Here is a 23,263-nt window from a genome sequence, read left to right as displayed (position 1 = left end):
AAGGCTGTGAAGGCCAAGGTGTCAATGTGCGGCGCCATTCTGGATCAAACAGAGGTCTTCACATACTTGGGTGTCACACTAAGTGAGAACTTGAGCTGGAAACCACAAATGGACATTATGACCTTGAAACATGGGCAACTTGGGGGAGCCTTATTGAAGGAGTATGCTAAATCTCTCACCAAACCCATGGCACCGCTTGTTAAAATTTATGGTTCCAAGGTAATTCCTGCAACTATCTATGGGGCCGAGCTGGGGGGGTATAGTGATCTTTCCTCCTTGAGGGTGGCTCAGAACAGGTTCCTGCGAATGGCAACTGGCCTCCCACAATCGACACCCTGTTTACCCTTGCAGCTAGACCTAGGTGTCAAATCCATTGAGGATGAGGTACGGTTTAGACCACTGGCGTTTTGGCGGCGTCTGTGGACTACACCGGAATTATCCCTGTTTGCTGAAGCCATCGATGATGTGAGGGGTCTTGAAGGGTCTCACAGGGTACCCTGGTTTTGCCACCTCAGGACACTCCTGAAAAATTTAAACCTGGAGGCACTATGGGTTGATCCTGCAAGTGCGACTTTTCCTACAAAAAGGGCACTTAAGGATATCTACTGGCACTGTATCACTGAGAGGAGATCTGCTATGAACAATGGTCCGACCATGACACTGGAATTTTTGGTTGTAAAAGATGTCCCTAAATACGAAGCCTATTGGGACTTAATCACCAAGCCACACGATCGCAAACTGTACCACCAACTACGAGTGGGTTCGCTACCCGTGCGGGGGCTAACGCACTCTTGGTCAATTGGTGGCAGTGATAAGTGCCCTTTCTGTGTAACAGCAGTAGAGAATATCGAACATTTCTTTTTCTGCTGCCCCATGTATTTGCTACCCAGGAAAGTTTGGCTTTTACCAGTTTGTCGGTTATTAGGGACCAGATCTGCTGTTGCAGCGTTTAGAATTCTCAAAACTGATACCTCCCCTTCCATCGCTATTGGTGTAGCAAAATTTGTGAGCTGGGCATGGTTAATCCGAACCCGTAACCTTGGCAAATGAAGTTTCCATTGTACTGTTTTTAAAGTAAGATATCTTTATGTAGCAAGGGGCCTTTTCGTTCATCATTGTCTATAAATGTAATACTTTTTTTTATCATGGTTTTAAATTGTAAAGTATTTATTATCTTATATGCAAAATGCTTATTTTTTATATGTATATGTATTTGTCTTTTATGATGCAAATCGAATAAAGATCTCTTGACTGACTGACTGATATGGCTGATTACGTGCTTAAGCGCCTTCAATCTATTCACAATGTGACTGCAAGACTGATTTGTAGTAGGAAAAACCACCAGGAGCTCTGTGACAGCTTGTCTTAATTTTCTTTTTTGTCTTCAATGCCGTAAGAGAATTATCTTTAAGTGTGTTTGTCACGTGCACAGAGCACTTTATGACAACAGCCCAGCAATTCTACGTGACAGAGTCACCATTTACAAGCCAGTGCTTACCCTCTGTTCCACCAATCAGGCTTTGATATATAGCAGGTGTATTCAGAAATCTAGAATGGGTGGTCGCTCCTTTAATTTCTTGGCTGCCGCCCAGTGGAATAACTTTCCTTATGATTTACGTTTGACTTTGGATTTGTTAATCTTTTGGAGGATGTTGAGGACTTGGCAACTGTGGTGGATGGAGTTGGGCAAATATAAGGTCTAGCACTGGGATATCCCTTTGGGGATAATTGTGCGCTTTATAAATTGCCTTAAATTAATGAATACTTGCTAATTCGTGTTAGCGTCCACTGATCAGAGGTTGTGCAAGTTTTATCCGTTTCTGTGGTTGACACACATCAAAATGAGGAATAACGAGCCAATAATGGATATTATTGCCCATTCCAATGTGCACAAACAGCGCCTGTGTGCTATTTGTTGCAGCAATCTGCAGAAGGTTTCAGCTTCCACACACACCATCTTGGGGCACAATGTTTGTCTGACTTTTTTTCAGATTTTAGGCTAAAACAGGATTTTCTGCTCACCACATGATGTGCCCTTTTTATAATTGGTCGTAGATTTAATTAACGCTAATTGTTTTTTTTGACATGTTGGCTTATAACGTCTTGGCTTGCCTCTCTGTTATTCTGTTCCTTTTATGGAAAGTAGCTGCTTCCGTTACCTATATGCATGTGTTTTCTTAATGAACCTAAGAAAACATTAAATCCAACAACAAAATATAACAAATTAACAGCTGTAGGGCTATTGATAAAATGCACTGTAACTTTATAGCAAGGTAAGGCATCCAAACAGAAGGTGCTTCTCACACAAAAACGCTATACCTCAACAATTCAAATACCATTATGTCAGCACAGTCAGGACATCAAATAATGCACACTTGCTTTTAACTAGAAGCTGCATGTGATGCATCTGCAGTGTAACAAGAGAGCTGCTTGATCCTCACTGTGAAAACCTACTAGGAACCCAATGAGGCGATGTAACCATCCTTGGAGCGCTATGAGCTATGAGCTTGACGGACAGCCCATAAGAGCAGCGGCAAAGTATGTAAAACATATGAGGACCAGGCGTTAATGGGGCTGACTCAAAGGCAACTTGCTGTTTATGCTTCTTATTGAATGTTCTAAAAGATTAGGGTTCAAAACAAAACATAGCATTCAATTAATGATTTAAAATGTTACGTTTTAACTGACATTTTCACCTAACTGGAACATCACTTTAACCGTTTGTTGTGTCATTGAATTTGCAAGGATTTTTTTTTTTAAATATAAATGAAGATATTTTTTACCATACTCAACTATAACGTCACTTTAACCTTTGTTTTTTCATTGATTTTCTAGGGTGTTTTTTAACCCTTTCCATGCGTCGGACGGCCCCCGGCTATCTGGTGGGCGTGTGCGTCGGACAGCCGGGAGCCGTCCGATCTGCGCACGTGTGGGATTTTCCTGCACCGCAGGGAAATTCCGGCCGCAGGCAAAGGGTTAAAGACAGATGTCAAAAACAAACCCTGCAGTTGTGCAAACATGCAACTAAAAATCATATTCCAATTCAAAACACTTTTAAAAGACTCTTTTAATGTGGGGAATTCCACGCGCGTCCAAGGGGTTAACGTAAAGTAACATGTTATTTCCATTCCCTACCCCTCCATGGGCGGCCGACAGCCAAGGTGTTCAAGAGTACATAATCCTAGATACCTACAGAGCTCCAAAACAATCAAATGCATTTCCACTTGTTAGTATAACTGTAACCTGTTTCAGCCAGCATTGCCCACAGGAAGTGCCCGTCTTTGACACTGAGACCCCTTGCACTTCGACTCGTGAGGGACGAAATAACTGAGTAGCTGCTCAGATGGAAACTGTTCCAAAAATAGAAAATTCCCTTCTGTGTCGTTATATATGTCCTATAATAATGTCACAGTTAGTTTGCACTGAATGAAAAGTATACAGTTCATTATTACACATCATCACACAACGTAAAAAACCTTGTGTTCTTGTCATTTTATTGTACACATTCCAATTTCAGGTTAATAAACAATACATACACATATAAAAACAAACATCTTCTTGTACACACTGGTTTGCAATTGATTTCGAAACTATTTGCCACTTTTGATATATATTTTCAGATACTCATGCTATCCCTTTCACAAATTGTTAACACAACCACGCCAGTTTGTGTACAGTACTAGATTGCAGTATACTCTGCCACAGTGTGTAAAGTACAACTAAAAATAATAAAAACAATACATATTCTTTTTTGTCCTTATGTTGACGCATTTCGGTGTATCTTGTTGTTTCTTAAACACCTTCTTCAGGACTCAGATTGAAAACAAGATATTTTTCTTATAAAACCAGACCATAATATCTCAAATTAAATAATACCACCTTGCATGTATGTGTGCTGTACAGTGCAGCAGCAGCACACATGCATAGTCAGGAAAGAATGGAGAAATTAAAGCATTTCTCTGTGATAGCGCCTGGTTAAAGTGAGCTTTATATTCTGACACTAAACCATGTCTACTTTTTTAAGTAAATTGGGCTTAGCATCAGAAACCTTAGGTGGTTGCATGGGAATGCCAATGGTACACCCCCCTTGGCGCTAAGTAATGCAAAGCAGTCACTATTTTCGAAAGATTTTCCAGCGCGAAATAAATGGAAATTAGTAAAAAAACGATTTTGCGTCACTTTTGTGATGCAAACACGTTGTTAAATCTTAGTAAATCTACCCCTCAGAGTCTTACAAGGTGCCATGAGATTTCTTTTTACAGAAATCATGTGCTATATATATGTAACTGCTATGTTATAATATTGTTTCACTCTTCTAAGTAACTGTGTTAGTTGGGCCATCTTCTTTAAACAATTGTAATTTGATGGGCAGTGTTGGGAGGTATTCAACGTTGTCCGAAGATACCCCTGAAATGACCCTCATCCTCACAGGACATGGTGGGGTTTCTGTCCCCCCTCAGCTCCAGAGATCTCCTCTGTAATTGGTTTCCTGTGACAGCCGCCGCCTCGAACCCGGCACTTGTAAAGTCAATGGTATCTTGCAGAGAGGAGCTGCAGCGCTGGCGCGAGCTGTGGGCGCGTGGCGGCCGCCACCCTCTCGAGAGCAGCCCTTGACAGGCAGCTGCCTCCTCGCTGGGCAGACAGGCAAGCCAGAGGTTTATTAGGCGGCAAACGGCTTCAAGTTTAGTGGTCAAATGAAGTAGATTTCTGCTCCGGAAGGGCCCTGACACCTGCCATCATTTCACTGGGTGCTTGGGGCCGACTTACCGTCACGAGGGAGCGACAGCTTGCCAGAAGCAATTGTCAGTAATAATAGTGTGTCACTCAAGTTTACAAAGCAGGGGTGTCAAGGAAATTGTGTTAGTTTGCCTTTCTCTGGGCCGCCAAAAACATCCTGCGTTTATTTCCGATGTTGGTGGTCTGCGTGAAATAACACTGCATTATTTGTAGAAATATTCGATGCTAAATCGTGCTAATTCGGATTGCTTTTGGGGTTTTTGTTTTGCACCATATTGTCTGTGTGCTGTATTCTTGATAGGTCCAAGTGCTTGAATACTGCGAGGAATATATCAAGCATTAATGTTTGCCACACATAACTATACATCTTTACCTGCTGTCTGAGATTACAATTAATCCTGAGCAAGGAGCGACCTCGCCCAGTGATTGCAAAACTTCAGAATTACATGGACAGCAATACTATACGGTATACTTCTGCACATGGAAAGCTGATGTATCAATCCAGCGCCATCATGGTATTCTTGGATTTCGCTTCAGGCAGCAAAGCAGAAACTCCTAGAGCTGAACATTAAGGGGCAGTTTTACAAGCCCACTTTTGCGTCACTTTTCCCATGTTAAAAATAACGCAAAAGTGATGCAAGGGCCTTGTAAATAAGCCCCTAATTATATGCTTCCATATCCAGTCAAAGTTAAAGTGATGTATCAGTCTCAGACTCTCTTCTTTGATTCTCCGGAAGAAGTCTTCTAATGGACGAATGAGCGGGTTCAGGTTAAACCACATTCGCCGCCACCCACAGAGTCCGATTCTTCGCAACATAAAACTGGTAAAACGCTAGGGTGACCAGACGTGCCGGATTTCCCCCGACAGTCCTGGTTTTCAGAGGACTGTCCAGCTGTCCCTAATTTTAAATACATGTCCCAGTTTTTGGGACAAAGGTCTGATCATCCTGCAAAATAGGAATTAAAGGTATATTCTGCTCTCCTTTCCAAGCCCCAACAGAAGTCTGTAAAAAATTAAGTAATGTATTTTTTTCTGTCAGGCAGCATAAAAGCTGTCCTTCAGAAAGTGACAGTAGGGAGGAAGGGGAGGTGGGGTGGGGGGGGGTGTGCAGGGTTGGAGGTACTGACATAGTATATATTAGGTATAGGTAATTTTTTTTATACATGTGTGTCTTTATTTATATACAAATATAAAGGCACACATTTACTAAACTACGTTTACACAACTTAAAGGTACATATTTACAAGATGCCCAGCACTCGCGGGATGATTAAAAATGATTTAATAATGCAAACGCGTTTCTGCGTAATGCCTTCTTCAGTGCAACACAGTGGGCAGTTCTTTTAAATATCCAGCTGCTACTGCTATTGGTGGAACTACAACCAATAGGTGGTAATAGTTTGTTACCCAGGCATGGAACATACTGCTTCGGAACTTCAATCATTTTTAATTCTCTGCCGGGCCTCAATGTCCCTTAAGCCATCTTGCTTCAATGAACCAAACAGAGCAGTTTGCAGTCTATGCTCCAGATGAGAGCATTCTAATATTGCCAACAATCTTCATTAGGCGCTCGCAGCCATGTCACCATATATGGGGATTTATATGGGCCGGTGTTTACAAGGCCATGTAAAAACCGGGACAGGTCAGATATAGCCATGAGACTAAAGGCTTTAGTAATACTTTTATATCTGACCTGTCCCGGTTTTTGTTTCTCAAAATATGGTCACCCTATAGAAAGCTGACCTCTCGGTGATGACGTTCATGATCCTCCTTGCGGAACCCTAAGAAAGCGGCAGGTAGGACGGTGGAGGCGGGACTTGATAATTTCTTTGAACTGCAATGATATTTATGTGGTAGCAAATTTATCTCTTCATAATGCACATAGCACCAGGGCAGCCATGCTATGCGGTCACCGGGAACCTACGCCCTCCTTTAGTTAGTTAGGTTAATATTGGGGATGGTTATCCATTGGAACAGGCCGACACGAGCTAGTAGTTGGAATCCGTTACCGGTCTGTCCCGCGACAGATATTTCAAGATCCTGGAGTATGGAGTAGGAAGTGTATTCTACTGATAGTTTTGGTTTTGATATTTTCTGACATTTTTACAATTGGTGTTTGTCGGCTCTTGCCCTCCCAACAACCGACCACACAGTTACAGTAGCTAGATAGATTTATGTCTGCATGGACCCGTGGGGGGTAGGGGACAGAATAGGGGTACTTCAGCTGGTGACAGGGACAGTTAATGGTTTTCTAGACAGGGTAAAGAGAGGGGCGGCCTTGAAGCAAGCTAAGAACATGGATGCAGATCTTTTGTTTGTGCATGAAGCCCACTTGATGGACATCATGGTCCAATGCCTGGCCTGAAGCAGTTCCACACAGATATATCACTTGGGATTCATGAGGGGGTCCAGGGGGGTGTGGGTTTTGATTGGGCGCTCCATCCCTTTTCAACACATCAAGACCTGGATAGACACCGATGGTAGATATATAGTGGTGATAGGGACACTCTGTGGAGAAACTATTACTCTATTCAATATTCATGCCCCTCCCCCACCCTGCCCCTCATTCCTTGAACTGTTGACAAGACTGTGGGGGGGACCCACCGGAAGTACTGTTTGATATGGGAGGCGATTGGAACGGAGTGATTGATCCCTCAGTGGATAGGTGGTGCTCACAGGGATGCCTCGAGTGGCGAGTCAGACACCCTTATCATCTTTTGTGTTGTCCCTGGGGCTCCAGCATGTTTTCGGCACACACAAACCTTCTCAAACGGGGCTATACTTTTATTTCCTCCCCTCACGGCTCTTTTTCATGTCTTGACTATTTTTTCCTCTCTGGCAATTACATTCAGAGAGTGAAGGAGATAAAAGTGATCTCTAGAGGCCTTTCCGACCACTTCCCAGTGGCAATGGACATACAGATGGGCACCGACCGCCCTGCGTTTTGGTGGCGTCTCTCGACGTGGCAATTACAAAGCCCAGAGTAATGCAGGTATATGGCTAACAGCATTAACACATACTTTGCACTAAATGCAGACTCAGTAAAATCCCCTCAGACTCTATGAGAAGCAATTAAACCCACTATATGGGGAGTTGATATTAGCTATTGCACTGGTGAGCACTGATATAGACCCCAAAATGTGGCTAAAATAAAGTCGAAAATCCTAGAATTAGATAGACAGAGCCGCTAGCTGGGCGGCGATCAGGCACGCACACAGGTCGGCATGGAGCAACAGAGATGCCAACAGACTTTGCTGGACAAGGCGCAAAGGGCCCGGAGGATCGAGCCAACTGCTCCACAGGTTTTGTCAAGGCACCTATAAGTCCTCCCCTAGTCCTGTGCTGTGCAGAGGCGCGACTACCCTACTCACTGATCCTAGTATGATTGTGAACATCTTAGCCTTCCACTTAGAGGAAGTCTGTGTGGAGAGGAAGGTACTTTCAGAGACACAAACAGAAGAATTTGTATGGGCACTCTCACTTCACTCATTGTCTTTAGCAACTTGAGAGCTACTTGACTCCCAGCTATTAGAGGAGGAGCTTTTTGCTGCATCGTCAGATGTGAATTCTGGTAAGCCGCTTGGTCCTAACGGCTTCCCCAGAGAGTTCTTTAACATTTTCATGCATAAATTCTAGAGTTACCTTCTAACAGCCATGTTGTCTGCAATAGAGGCCGGGGTCATGCCGTCTGATTGGTGCCATTCTGAAATAGTAGTCCTTCCCAAACGGGGGCACCCAACGGACGATCCTGCATTGTATCACCCAATTTTCCTGCTAAATCTGGGAGTTAAATTCTTAACCAAGTTTCTGGCAACTACATTACTCCAGTGTATTTCCTATTTGATCCATCCTGATCAGGCAGGCTTTATGCCCAGTAGGGTCACACACCCCAACATACAACACACATATAATGCAATGGCGATGGCGGATAGGCTGGGGGAACCAGAAATGCTCCTCCTGGCTGACACAGACAAGGCTTTCGATTCCATAAACTGGACGTATCTGTTTCTTTTTCTTCAACATCCTAATTTTTCTGCCACTATTTACCTTTTATGTCCACCTCTTATACAGAGAGAAAGCAGAATTGGTAACCAGGTGATAAGTGCAGCACTACCCAAAACATCGATCAAAAGCACATTACGTGAACTATTGCGTTTACCACCCATTGTTGGCCATCATAGGTGTGGTACTCGTGTATGCTGTAACCTAACCATTGAAGGATCTTTGTTCACACATGAATGAAATGAAATGAAATGAAAATAACATTTATAAAGCGCTACAATTGCCCTCAGGCGTCCAGGCGCTATGACTCTCAGAAAAGCCCTCTAGAAACAAGAAGCTCTAGGTTACTGGAAGAGGAGGGTTTTGAGTTGTTTCCGGAACCACGTGAGGTTAGGGTTGCTTCTCATGTGGAGGGGGAGGGAGTTCCACAGTTTCGACACATTGAGGGAAAAGGAACGTCCCCCTGATCTGGCTCTGGAAATTTTAGGGACTTTGGCCAAAAAAGCAGAGGAGGATCGAAGCTCCTTGTTGGGCAGGTATGGGGAGATGAGGGAGGTGTTAATTACTGGGCCCATTTTCCAGAAAGCCTGGTGGGCAATGCACAGGGCCTTGAATTTAACTCTGCTTCTAACAGGTAGCCAATGCAGTGCTTTTAGGCCAGCAGTTATTGAGGTCCTGCGTGGGACTCCAAGTAGCGTACGAGCAGCACAGTTTTGGGCGCGCTGAAGTTTCTGTAGGGTGTAGTCCGGTGCTCCAAGGTATAATGCATTATTGAAATCCAGGCGGGATTGGACGAGGCCCTGTATGATTATCTGCCTGGCCTCCATCGGGAGAAGGGGAAGGATTTTCTTGATTACCCTAAGGAGGCCAAAACAGGTGGCTGCCACCTTTGTGGCCTGGGTATTGAAGCTCAACGACTTATCTAACCATACCCCCAGGCTTTTGATGTTGTCGCTGGGGGCAGGAGCCGCCCCCATGCTTGCTGGCCATAGCAGCTCTAGAGTGGAGGGGGCTGCCGGGCCTAGGAGCATGAGCTCGGTTTTGTCGTCGTTGAGCTTCAAGCAGGAGTCCATCATCCAAGTCCTCACTTCCTCCAGGCAGGCCGATAGATTGGGCGGCGATTGGAGGCCGCTCTTCTGTACAAGGGAGACCACCAGCTGGGTGTCGTCCGCATAGGAAATGATGTCAATGCCATGCGGACGAACAATCCCAGCCAGCGGCCTCATGTACACATTGAAGAGCGTGGGGCTCAGTGAAGAGCCCTGAGGGACTCCACATCCCAGAGGCCTGCTTGATGAGACGGAAGTGCCGTCAAAGACCTGGAAGGTTCTATCTGACAGAAAGGACTTGAACCACGCCAGGGCTTCTCCGGACACTCCCAGGTCGGCGAGACGGTTCATCAGAATAGTATGATGTACCGTGTCAAAAGCGGCACTTAGGTCGAGGAGGATCACTGCCACTGACCCCCCTCGATCCAAGATCCGTCTCGCTTCCTCGGTCACTGCCAGTAGAGCAGTCTCCGTCCCATGTTTTGGGCGGAAGCCCGTCTGGGAAACGTCGAGGAGATGGTTTTCCTCAAGAAATTTTGTTAGGATAGTGTTAATGTGTTTCTCCAGGATTTTTGACGCCCATGGGAGCAGGGAGATTGGGCGATAGTTGCTGGGGTTGGCTGGGTCGAGGGCGGGTTTTTTTAGCAAGGCCCGTACCATCGCCTGCTTCCATGTCGTTGGTACCGTCCCGCTGAGGATGGAGGAGTTCAGCAACTCCACCAAAGTGGGAGAGATGGTCTTACTAGCCAGCCTCAACGAGCCCGGGGGGGCCGGGTCACATGGTGAGCCTGATTTAATTTGCTGTACTAAAGGTTCCAGCGTTTCCAGGTTCAGCAGTGGAAAGGATTCTAGCTTATTATAAGAGAGAGTAGCCGTATCCGAGGCTAAGTCGGAATGGCGGGTGGAAACTTCAGCAGCTGGTTCAGGGAAGGAGAGGTAGATTTTATTCACTTTGTTAAAAAAGAAGTCAGCCAACTCATTGCATTTAGAGGGGGAGCTGCTGTTTTCTGCGGCGGGCGGGGGTGGTTTTATGAGGGAGCTCACTATCTGGTATATTTCCTTCGGTTTGGATTTTGCCATTGTGATTTTGTTATTATAATATGCTGCTTGTGAGGTTTTTATTGCTAATTTGTAGTTCCTGATCGCGTCCCTGTAGATGGTTTTGTCGACAGGGTTGTACGTCATGCGCCACTTCCTTTCTAGTCTCTTACAGACGCGTTTTTTCTCTCTGAGGTCTTCTGTATACCAAGGTGCAGATTTGCTTTGTCTCTTTGACCCAGATGGGTAGGTAGGGAGGACTTGATCAAGGGATGCCGTGATCCAATCGTTATATTGTTTATTATTTACCATTGGGTCCTGGGAGAGTGAAGGACGAGTGGTGTTTAGAGCCTTGGTCCAGTCATCTACGGAGATTTTGGACCAATTGCGGGTTTTCCGAGATGTGAATAGAGATGGAGGGGGTTTGCTTGTGGTCCAGGTGAAAGCTATCAGGAAATGATCTGACCATGGTAGGCTACTAATGTTGCCCACTTTAAGTTGGTTACAGTTACTGAAGATGGGGTCTAGGAGGTGACCTTTTTCATGCGTAGGAGAGGGGACTAGTTGTTCCAGTTGAATGGCGGCTAAACTAGACAACATTTCTCGTGCCGTGTGTTCTGATAAGCAGTCGAAGTGGACATTAAAATCTCCAAGCAGAGTAAAATTTGAGGGGGAAATTACCGATTGAGAGACCATCGACAGAAGAGAGGTGTCAAATTGTCCGATGGGTCCCGGAGGGCGATAGATGAGAGTGCCAGAGAAGCTGGAATTAGCAGAGAACTCGATCACAAAGGGGAGACTTTCGCAATCCTCAATTCTCTCCGTCAAACAGCGGCAGACATAGCTCTCTTTGTAAATGATTGCGAGGCCACCGCCTCTGCCGTGTGGTCGGTCGGCCCGTGCTATCTGGTATCCTGGAATGACAGCCTGTGCCAGATCCGGCTGAGAATCCTGGTTGAGCCAGGTCTCAGTGAGAAAGATTACATCAGGCATGTATTCATCTAGGAGCAAAGATATTTCTAAACGGTGCTTCACTAGAGATCTGCAGTTAAGCAGAAACATAGAGTAGGTTTTCACCTCAGGTCTGGCAATGATAGTGGGGACAAGCTTAACTTTGCAGTGTGGGCAGTGACTGGGGATATCCAGTGGGTCACTGGGGTGGCCACATTTAGTTAGTATTGGTGGGCGCAGCTGGTGTAATAGGCTTGAACTGTAGACCCATCCGTTTCCCGCATTCTGACCGGGGGACGTGGCCCCTGGGCCCGGCCGTGCGCGGACGAGCGCAGACGAGCTTGCCTTATGCGCGCCTTCGGCGCGCAATCGTCGCGCCCGCTGCGCTCGTCCGCTGCGCGTCCGGTGAGTGAGCATGATTTATGGAGTAAAAGTCAGAAGGGGGGTAGGGGGCGTGGCCTGCGCAAGTGGGCGTGTCCACTAGGCGTCAGAGATGGCGTCAGGAGGTGTAATCACCACTCGCCCGCGGCAGCTAACAGTCAGCCGAGCGGGAAGTTTGAAGAGTGAATACAAGTGCCCAAGGGTGAGTGAAGTTAAAAACACATCAAGTTGAAACAATCAATATTTTTAAAATTCGGTAAAAGGCTCCCGGCTTTTCGCCTCAGGAGGGGTTTCTGTGAAGTGCAGCGCTCTCGGTCAGCGCGCGCTTTTGTAGGCAAGGGAGGGGGGCGTGGCCTGCGCGAGTGGGCGTGTCCACTAGGCGTCAGAGATGGCGTCAGGAGGTGTAATCACCACTCGCCCGCGGCAGCTAACAGTCAGCCGAGCGGGAAGTTTGAAGAGTGAATACAAGTGCCCAAGGGTGAGTGAAGTTAAAAACACATCAAGTTGAAACAATCAATATTTTTAAAATTCGGTAAAAGGCTCCCGGCTTTTCGCCTCAGGAGGGGTTTCTGTGAAGTGCAGCGCTCTCGGTCAGCGCGCGCTTTTGTAGGCAAGGGAGGGGGGCGTGGCCTGCGCGAGTGGGCGTGTCCACTAGGCGTCAGAGATGGCGTCAGGAGGTGTAATCACCACTCGCCCGCGGCAGCTAACAGTCAGCCGAGCGGGAAGTTTGAAGAGTGAATACAAGTGCCCAAGGGTGAGTGAAGTTAAAAACACATCAAGTTGAAACAATCAATATTTTTTAAATTCGGTAAAAGGCTCCCGGCTTTTCGCCTCAGGAGGGGTTTCTGTGAAGTGCAGCGCTCTCGGTCAGCGCGCGCTTTTGTAGGCAAGGGAGGGGGCGTGGCCTGCGCGAGTGGGCGTGTCCACTAGGCGTCAGAGATGGCGTCAGGAGGTGTAATCACCACTCGCCCGCGGCAGCTAACAGTCAGCCGAGCGGGAAGTTTGAAGAGTGAATACAAGTGCCCAAGGGTGAGTGAAGTTAAAAACACATCAAGTTGAAACAATCAATATTTTTAAAATTCGGTAAAAGGCTCCCGGCTTTTCGCCTCAGGAGGGGTTTCTGTGAAGTGCAGCGCTCTCGGTCAGCGCGCGCTTTTGTAGGCAAGGGAGGGGGGCGTGGCCTGCGCGAGTGGGCGTGTCCACTAGGCGTCAGAGATGGCGTCAGGAGGTGTAATCACCACTCGCCCGCGGCAGCTAACAGTCAGCCGAGCGGGAAGTTTGAAGAGTGAATACAAGTGCCCAAGGGTGAGTGAAGTTAAAAACACATCAAGTTGAAACAATCAATATTTTTAAAATTCGGTAAAAGGCTCCCGGCTTTTCACCTCAGGAGGGGTTTCTGTGAAGTGCAGCGCTCTCGGTCAGCGCGCGCTTTTGTAGGCAAGGGAGGGGGGCGTGGCCTGCGCGAGTGGGCGTGTCCACTAGGCGTCAGAGATGGCGTCAGGAGGTGTAATCACCACTCGCCCGCGGCAGCTAACAGTCAGCCGAGCGGGAAGTTTGAAGAGTGAATACAAGTGCCCAAGGGTGAGTGAAGTTAAAAACACATCAAGTTGAAACAATCAATATTTTTAAAATTCGGTAAAAGGCTCCCGGCTTTTCGCCTCAGGAGGGGTTTCTGTGAAGTGCAGCGCTCTCGGTCAGCGCGCGCTTTTGTAGGCAAGGGAGGGGGCGTGGCCTGCATGAGTGGGCGTGTCCACTAGGCGTCAGAGATGGCGTCAGGAGGTGTAATCACCACTCGCCCGCGGCAGCTAACAGTCAGCCGAGCGGGAAGTTTGAAGAGTGAATACAAGTGCCCAAGGGTGAGTGAAGTTAAAAACACATCAAGTTGAAACAATCAATATTTTTAAAATTCGGTAAAAGGCTCCCGGCTTTTCGCCTCAGGAGGGGTTTCTGTGAAGTGCAGCGCTCTCGGTCAGCGCGCGCTTTTGTAGGCAAGGGAGGGGGGCGTGGCCTGCACGAGTGGGCGTGTCCACTAGGCGTCAGAGATGGCGTCAGGAGGTGTAATCACCACTCGCCCGCGGCAGCTAACAGTCAGCCGAGCGGGAAGTTTGAAGAGTGAATACAAGTGCCCAAGGGTGAGTGAAGTTAAAAACACATCAAGTTGAAACAATCAATATTTTTAAAATTCGGTAAAAGGCTCCCGGCTTTTCGCCTCAGGAGGGGTTTCTGTGAATTGGAAACATGACTCTGTTTCCAATTGTAAAATGAAAAATGTAGTCTACGGAACACTGTGCCCTTGCCCAAAACTGTACATCGGTAAAACAAACCGGGAAGTGAGACAGTGGATAACACAACATAAATCTAGAATTCTCAAAAAGATACTCACTGCCCCATTAGTCAACCACTGGATTGGCCACAATCATGCTGAGAATGAGCTAAAATGGACTGTAAAATCAAGAGTGTAAGCAGATCCCCATGGAGGGGACTTTGACCGACGACTATCTCAGAGTGAGGCCATGCTAATTGGCAAATTTAATATAGCAGTCGACAGATTAAATGAAATGTTAGAATTATACAATCTGTGAACTCCCTGCTGGGCCATTTTTGAGTTACAATCTTGAAATTTTTTTTAACAATACTGAACATCGTGACTTCATTTCCCAGAAGTCCTTTTTAGGGGAGGTATCCAAACCATAATGGAATAATTTCATCATACACTTGCCGCACAAAATATACTTGCGCTTCAAATTTTCGATAATACACGAGCGTCCTGCTGACAATAATCATCAATAATTTGGTACACTCTGCCAACCCCCTATTCTTTGTTATAATATAACTATGTTTCCCAGAAGCCCCGGGAATTTGCTTAATTTCGGTACGCATGACCTCAAGACACCGGAAGTTTATGCTCAGAAGTTACCGTCCGGACACCGGTATTTCCTTAAGGCAAGGAGGTACAGTCTCAGGTGCGCCTCACGATGCAGACTAATCCGCAAGATTTGTGTAGAAGATTTCTCAACACAGTGTTTTGCTTGTGAATAGCAGATGGCCATTCAGAACCACTGACCTTGGGATTCTGTATCTCCTCCTTTACTAAAAGGACCTTTCAGTAGATGAAGGCTTGCACCCATGGACCGGCGTTTGGAATCCAGGTACGTTCAGACCGATTCCGCACATCGCATTTGGTCCTGCAACAGCATAGTTCTTTGCATTTTTGAATATTGAAACTCCAAGTTTCCTTATGTTTGTTTTCGTTTTCAGCAAAAAAGAATACGGTGAACTAGTACATGCACCCATGATATAACGTTCTGTACAGGGATGCAAATGCTTTCGTTGAACAAGGTGAGTTTTTCTCCCCCCCCTTGTTTCGCGATTGTAGAGTGAACTCATTTGTTTCTCGCTTGGACAGTACTAGTTGCCCGATCTATCATAGACTTGAAAATTGATTTGCTTCTTCCTCTTTTTAGTGTTGGAATATCATTACTATCGTGGCTGAACTAGGTCAAGGAGTAATTGACAGAAGAGATCTTTGGATCTCAAAAAGAGGTACTTTTTATGTGTGGATGGTGCAGAATAAATGTGACAGTCAGAATGTATAGACATGAGTGGTAATATGTGAGAAAGTCCCTTCTTTCTTGCATGGTATGCCCCCTCTTTTTGCTGAATTGCTGATTTACTTTGACTGAGTGTGCCCTGGGCTCCTGCCAATCAGGTGCCCAGGGCCTGTGTTCCTTCCCTAAAACTGTGTTGAAACCTAAACCCAATGACATCTATGGCCACATGTCAGCCCCTGGTAAATGGTACCCAGGGCCCTGTAACCAGAAAAGGCCCCTAAGGGCTGCAGCACTTATTGTGCCACCCTTAGAGGCCCTGCACCCTGACACACACACACTGACTTTGCAGGCTGAGTGTCTTGGTGTAGAACAAAACAAAGAGTCGACATGGCACACATCCCTGTGTTCCATGCCCAAAACACACTGCCCTGGCATACCTCAGTCACCCCTCTAGCTGGGTGCCCTATGCCAGTGGTGAAGGTACATGTGCATGGGCCCTGTACCCCTACAGTACCCAGGTCCATTCCTTGGCACTGTAAGTGCAGTGCTGCCATTAAGAGTATATGGTGCTGGGAGGTCGTCATCACAAACTCCACAGCACCATGATGGCTCCCTTGAAGACTGAGAAGTTTGGTATCAAACTTCTCAGCACATTAGACCCACACTGATGCCAGTATGGGATTTAACGTAAAATGCACAACAGAGGGCAACTTAGAGTTGTCCCCTGAAACTAACCCACAACCAGCGTCCTGACTGAGAGGCTGCTTCGGCTGCCTCCCAGCAGACATGTTGCTGGACCCCTGAGTAGAGAGCCATCCACTCTCGTGGGCCTGCAACAATGCACATCCTGGGGCGAGGTGCTAGGCCTCCTCCCCCACTATGGGCAGGGGAAGCTTCAAAGGGATGCCGCCTTTGTGAGCTTCTATAGGCCACTTGCTGTGCTCAACAACTGGCCCCCACCGGTTCTGACCCCCACTCTGGCAGGAAGACAAGCAGGATAACCTAAGTTAGGAAATGGGGTGTGCCAGCCTCTGCCAACTCCACCCCTCAGGTGGGGAGGCGAGGTGAAGCACAACTCCGGGCTCTCGCCATCTTGAGGATGGGGAGCCCTACCCAATCAGAGACAGGCTCCTGCCCCCCTCCCACTGGGGAGTGGCAGGATAGGGGCTGTACTCACCCCAGGGAAGGGAGCCATTGGTCCCTGACCGTCCCTTACCTGTAACGCCCCTAAATTTAGTATATAGGGGCACCCTGAACCTTCCTTCCTCAATTCCCGATTCTGAAGCTACCAAGAAGCACAAGATGAAAGAAGACCTGCCGTGAATCTGCTAACAAGCGGACGACACCAACTGACTTGGCCCCGGCCCTACCGGCCTGTCGACCCTCAAACCTGCTCCTGCTAAATCCCAGCATCTCCTGTGGTCAGCAACCCCGAAAACCCAGAGGACCTGACTGCTTTGCTCATTTAAAGACTGGGACTCCCACGAGCAGTGGTTCTGCTCAAAGATCTACAACCCCCGGTGCCAGCCATGAACCGCAATTCCAGCACACTCTGCACCCGCCGAGCCCGGCCTGTGCCTGAGTGAACAAAGACCACGAGGACGTCCCCCCGGTAACTGTGACCAAGAATCCAGCACCCAAGGACCCAACTCGATGCTCCTGACGATGCCTGCAGCCTCACAACCAGGGAGCCCTGCGACCAGCTGAGGGTAAGACTTCCCTACACCAAAAGACACCACTGCACCCGGTGCCCCAAGGCCCCCTGTGCCCAACTCCTGGGTATCTACCTAACCTACAGCTTCCCAACTTACCTCTTGAAGTGGTGGTCTTGATAGAGCGCGCGAGGCCACCCGACCAATAGTTTTCGCCGTTTCCGGCTTCAGGGCCCATATACTTTTCAAATCACCATATACATCGATCAGGTGACTTCACGAGCTCTACCAAGTTGGTGTGTGTGTGTTCCCTGCTACCAATTTTCGGTGCACCCGACTTACCATCCACCGATGCGGGTGCCTAATGACCACAATGAATCAGGGAGCTAGCTGTAAAGAAAGGCAGCAAAATACAAACCCAACCAATAACATTCAAGTACTGTTTAAATGACCACGGACAACTGGAAGTTTTAAAATGTTTATCTAAAGTTCATTATTTTCTTGCATGAGGTACAATAAACAAGGCAATCAATAACCAAGATAACGTAAATCACATAGGCATAAAGAAATAATGACAGAGTAATCATCAAAGTACTAATAAAATGTAACGAGAAAAGATACTATGCAAGTCAGTATTATCTAAACAGGGATAGCCTAAGTGTGAGTGACTATAGGAGAGCTTATAATGAATAACACGCTTCACTTAAGGTGAAGGGGCCTTTGAACAATCTAAGCAACGAAGTTCTAGACCATATCAGGAAATGACACACTGCTATGCAAAATATAGTTTCTAACAAATGAGAAGACATAGGAATAAACTTATGGAAAATATAAATGACTTTCAATAGTTGCAGAAAGGCATGGAAAATATCACATATGCAATGTTGAACTTTATTAAAGCAAAAGTTAGAAATTCAGAAGGTGCAAGAATTTCAAGAGGTTCAGAGCAATATTTACCTAGAAAGGTGTGGAAACCAAACCCTGGCCACGGGTCGGTTAAGGACAGGAAACCCTCAAGGAAGGATACCCCTCAAGGACGGCAGGTGCAGAATGGACACCCAGGACAGGACAGGATACCCTCGGAATAGGAATCAGGACAGGACCCTCAGGACAGGACAGCAAACCCTCAGGACAGGACCCTCTTCAGGACAGGACCGGAACCCACAGTTCGGAAGCAACGCCTGCGCTCCACCCGCTCTGCAGCTATCGATCAAGACCCCGATTGGGTCAGCGAACTCCCAGCTAAGTGCTTTGCCAGCACTTTAAGGTTCAGTAGAACCTCAGTCTATGGTCAAATTCGGACAGAGTGCTTGCAGCGCTCTGTATCTTCAGTCACCTATTGAGTGCGTTGGGTCAGTGACAGGTCAGCTAAACCAGACAAGTCGGACGGTTCACTAGGTGAACCCAGGGTAGATATACAGTTTGGGGACAGTGTACCACCCCCCAATGTTGCAAAGTGTCAAAATCCCTCAATTTGGATTGGTCCTAAGGTAGGATTTGGGTAACACACCAATCAGAACAGTCTATTTGTATGCCACATTAACATTTTCTGGTACCGCCTATTGAGATAGGGGTTCCCATGAGAGACTACACGGCAAGCAGCAATACATTTACATTGTAACATATAATAAGCCACATTCGCTGTTCTCGCAGGGCAGAGGTGACTTTCTCAGGAGCATCTTGCCCATCACTGCCAACTGGCGGTGTTCCATCTGTCAAGGTCCCTCGTGCTGCCGAATGTCGCACAGGCGCAGAAGGGACCTCCAATATGGCTCTCCTCTCACTCAGACCCCCATTTCCCGCGGTACATGAAAAGTAAGCGAAAACAAATTAATACATAATAATGTCATTATGAAAACACATCACAGGGTTTGTACTTTTAACTCATCATCAAGAAATAAACTTATTGCATCTAAATGTTAGCTACATTGATACGGGCACAAGAGCAGTGGCACGAGCAGTACCACATGATAAGCACAGCTATGAATTACGCATGCGCATAACTTTCCCTCCACTTCTGCAGACGCGTCAGGACACGTGAGTGTGGCTGACGCATGCGCAGTAACTAAAATACAAGCGGCGGCCATATTAGAGGACACGGATTAAATTCATTAGAAATACACATAGGCAAGCTTCGGGAACTTTGCCTAAACAGAATAAATGTTAGTAAAACATACATTTTGTTACCTTATTACACATAAACGAGGTTCTTGACTTCGGCAAGCCACAAAATATGCGAAGCTTTGCTTCATCAATCCCCTCTTTGATGATATTTACTATCATCACAAATTATAATGGAACCAGATGCCAACTTTCTTTCATACTTTATAAAGTTCTATTTCTTCCAGCAGCCGTTCTAACTTTTCTCTCTCAGTTTTAGCAGGGTGAGAAGTCTTCACCTTTTTGTATATCTGATCATTCACCTCCTCTAATTCAATCTCATCCACACTTCGTTTCACTCCTCTTGCATTTACCTCGTGCTTTTTGGTACGCTTGCGGTATTTACAGCATAAGAAAATGGAAAGTATAATAAGACCTATAATACCAATTGGCATCAGAATTTTGAATAATAAGCTTTTACCTATGCTAGCAAGCCAATGACCTACATTTGAGAGACCATCTACCAGTCTCTTCCAGGCACTATCAACCTCGAGTGGTTTGAGTTCCTTTGCCAAATTAGTAATGTTTTCACATATCTTTTGATCTGTACACTTTTATCCGGAATATAAGTGCAACAATGTTGCGCCTTCAACATCCGGCAGACTCCGCCCTCTTTCGCTAATAAGGTGTCAAGAGCAAGTCGATTTTGTAAAACCATTGATCTGATCGCAACCATTTCGGTATTGACCAGCAGAAATCCATGAGCTGTTTCAGTAGACAGCACATCTACTATAGTAGACAATTTGCAAATTCTGTGAGTGTTCAGAACCACTCCCACTCCAGGTATCAGTGCACTGAAAATACTACCCATAATTTCACCTATACTTTCTCTTTTACTACGCACTAAGCCATTAGTATCTTCATTGCTTCCAGCTTTTCCATTCACATGGTATATTTTCGGGAAGACAATGCCAAAGTAGCAGCTTCCATACCAGTGATCCGGCAATTTGAAATAAGCCTTGTCCCCACAAATATAATAAATTCCAGGAAACACAGGCTCTGACCCATTTTTGAAACCCCAACCTCCAATTACCTTGTAATTATGTTCGCATTCACTGGAACCAATGAAAACATTATTATAATAGCTAGTCTTCTCGCGGTGAAGACATAGCTTGCCTTTCTTTTCAAAATCCAGCAACAGAGCAGGACCCGCTCCACCAGATGAGGTGCCTTCCATGTTCTCTGCCCACTTTGGCCTTTTCTGACTTTCGTCATTAGCCTTCTTTTGAATTTTAATTCTCCTTTTCTCTGCCATGTTCAGGAAAATTTTTTCCTGCTCACGCAAAGAACAAGTCAAGTTATCTCTGTGTGCGTCTGCTATGTCAATGTTACCTATAGTCAGAAAGTAGTCTCCCATATATCTTATGGTGTCAGTTTTGGTATGTACAGGATTCAAGTTCCCACGTATAGGAAGTTCAGAAAAGATCACGTCATTGTTAGAGTAATAGTACTGTAACGGTCCTCTTTTATAGAATAAACTAGCTAAAATGCTACAGGAGATTCCATATGTCAATGGCAGATGATGGTATGTCACGCCCTCAGCCACCGAAGTAGGTAGCTTCATGCAGACATAACAATCTTCAATTTCCATAGTCTCTACATAGTGTATTAACAAGTTTGCGAAAACATTTAAGTGTGTCCTGTTCTTCATTCCATGATAATGTAGTCCTCCCTCATCTGATGCTTCTAAGTTCTGCTTTGTTTGCCTCAAAGCTCTCTCATGTCGTGCTACACTCTGTGTTGTTAGCTCCTCATTATCGGTATTTACAACTTCAGTAGGGACAATGTTAGTATCTTTACTTACAGCAAAGGGAATGAAAATTGTTAATCCTATCCAGATAACTATCAGCACTACTATACTACATATACACACCTTGCAACACGTCTTAAAACGGCTGCAACTAGGTCTACCATTCACTGTTGAATCAGACATTTTGGCTCAGAAGGAGTCTCTCGAACCCCTCTTTTTGGCTTCACACAATTAGCTTACTTTGTGCAAATTCACGGTGGTTCGTCTTCCTCTTCAGCTGAGTACTCTGGGACGGGTTCTCCGTCGCTCACGTCAGTTATATCAAGATCTTCAAATTCCTCCAAAACCAGTGTCCATTCAGGAGATTTGTACTTTTTGTTTTGTCTTTTTATTCGCTCACTCCTTCTTTTGGAAGAGTCTTCTTCTTGCTCTGCTATTCGAGCACTTCTTCTTGCTTCTGCACGTTTTTCTTCCACTGTCTTTATCCTTAGTCTCAATCTTTTTACAAACCTAGGCTCAAGGTTGTTTCTTTTCTTTAGTCTCTTAGTTGGTACTTGGACTTCACTTTCTTTTCTTATTCTCTTGTTCTCTTTATCTTGTGGTAATTCTTCTCCACTTTCTTCTCCTACTTCCCTTATCTGGCTAGTTCCAGGGCTAGCATCAAATTCTTCTGCCTGGTTGCTAATCTGGCCTTGTTCAGGAATATTTTGTTTTTGGCTTTCGATTGTCTCTGTTTCTGTTTCGGTTTCCTGAACCCGTTCTTTTAACCCTCTCTGATCCTGTTCAAGCACTTCGATCTCTTGATTTTCTTCTGCTCGAACTATCACTCTATTTGCATCACCCTTATCTGCATCAGGTGTTAGCGGTGGTGTATCGAATACCTGCTCTGTCCCTGTCTGACCTTCTCCTTCCTCAGTTTTGATTTGAATCTCAAGCGGCTGAGGTTCTTCGCCTGTGCCTTGCTTTTCCTGACTAGTCCACTCTCTACCTTCACTAAGTCGTTCTCTTGTTCTGATAGGATCTTCGGTCAGATCAATCATCGGTATCCATTCTTCTGGCCATATGCTTGGCAGCTCGTCTTCAGCTACTCCTGGCTCAGTTTCCTGGACCTCTTCCACAGGCTGGTTTCTTGGCAGTTCGTAGTCAACTACTCCTGGGCCAACGTCTGCTGTTCCTGCAACCTGACTGGTGCTGGGCTGCTCGTTGTCAGTTGCTTCTGGTCTGGCTCCTTCAGGGTCCTCTGCTGGTTGCCCTTCTTCTTCAAATCCTTTGTCTGGCACTACCTTCTGGGTGTGTCCAGCGTGGATCCACTGGGGAACACCTGCGACCTTCACTGCAGTGGTTGTTACCAGGATTACTTGGCGTTTCTTTCCCCACCTTGGTGCCAGACAGCTTGATCGAGTGTGCTTCTTTATTTTGACCCAGTCTCCTGGAACCAAGCTGTGGAGAGGAGTCGTTGGATTGAGGATGCCGTCGTCTCCAATCTGGCGAGAGATAGAACGCACTTGGTCACCCAATCTTCTGCAGTATTCAAGCACCAAATCATCAGTAATACTCAACAGTTTGCTTCCTGGCACCCATGCTTGTCTCATCACTCTTCCCATAATGATTTCATGGGGACTTAGGCCTGTCTTGCGGTCAGGAACACTTCTCAGTCCCATCAGGACCAGGGGCAGGGCCTTCACCCAGGTCATGCCCGTAGCATCTGTCAGCTTTCCTAGTCTGTTTTTGATAGTTCCATTTACTTGTTCCACTATTCCAGAAGCCTCTGGGTGGTATGCACAATGGAGTTTCTGCCTTATTCCAAAGGCCTTACACAGTTCAGCCAGTATTTCATTCTGGAAATGTCCACCCTTATCTGATTCAATAATGTATGGTATTCCGAATCTAGGTATCAGTTCTTTTAGTAAACACTTCGCTACTGTCAGTGCGTCACTTTGAGGAGTAGGGTAAGCTTCTACCCATTTTGAAAATACGCAAACAATGACAAGG

This window comes from Lissotriton helveticus, chromosome 6, assembly GCF_964261635.1.
Source record: "Lissotriton helveticus chromosome 6, aLisHel1.1, whole genome shotgun sequence".
Lineage (NCBI taxonomy): Eukaryota > Metazoa > Chordata > Amphibia > Caudata > Salamandridae > Lissotriton > Lissotriton helveticus.
The sequence above is the reverse complement of the archived record's forward strand: the minus strand, read 5'-3'. Positions refer to the sequence as shown.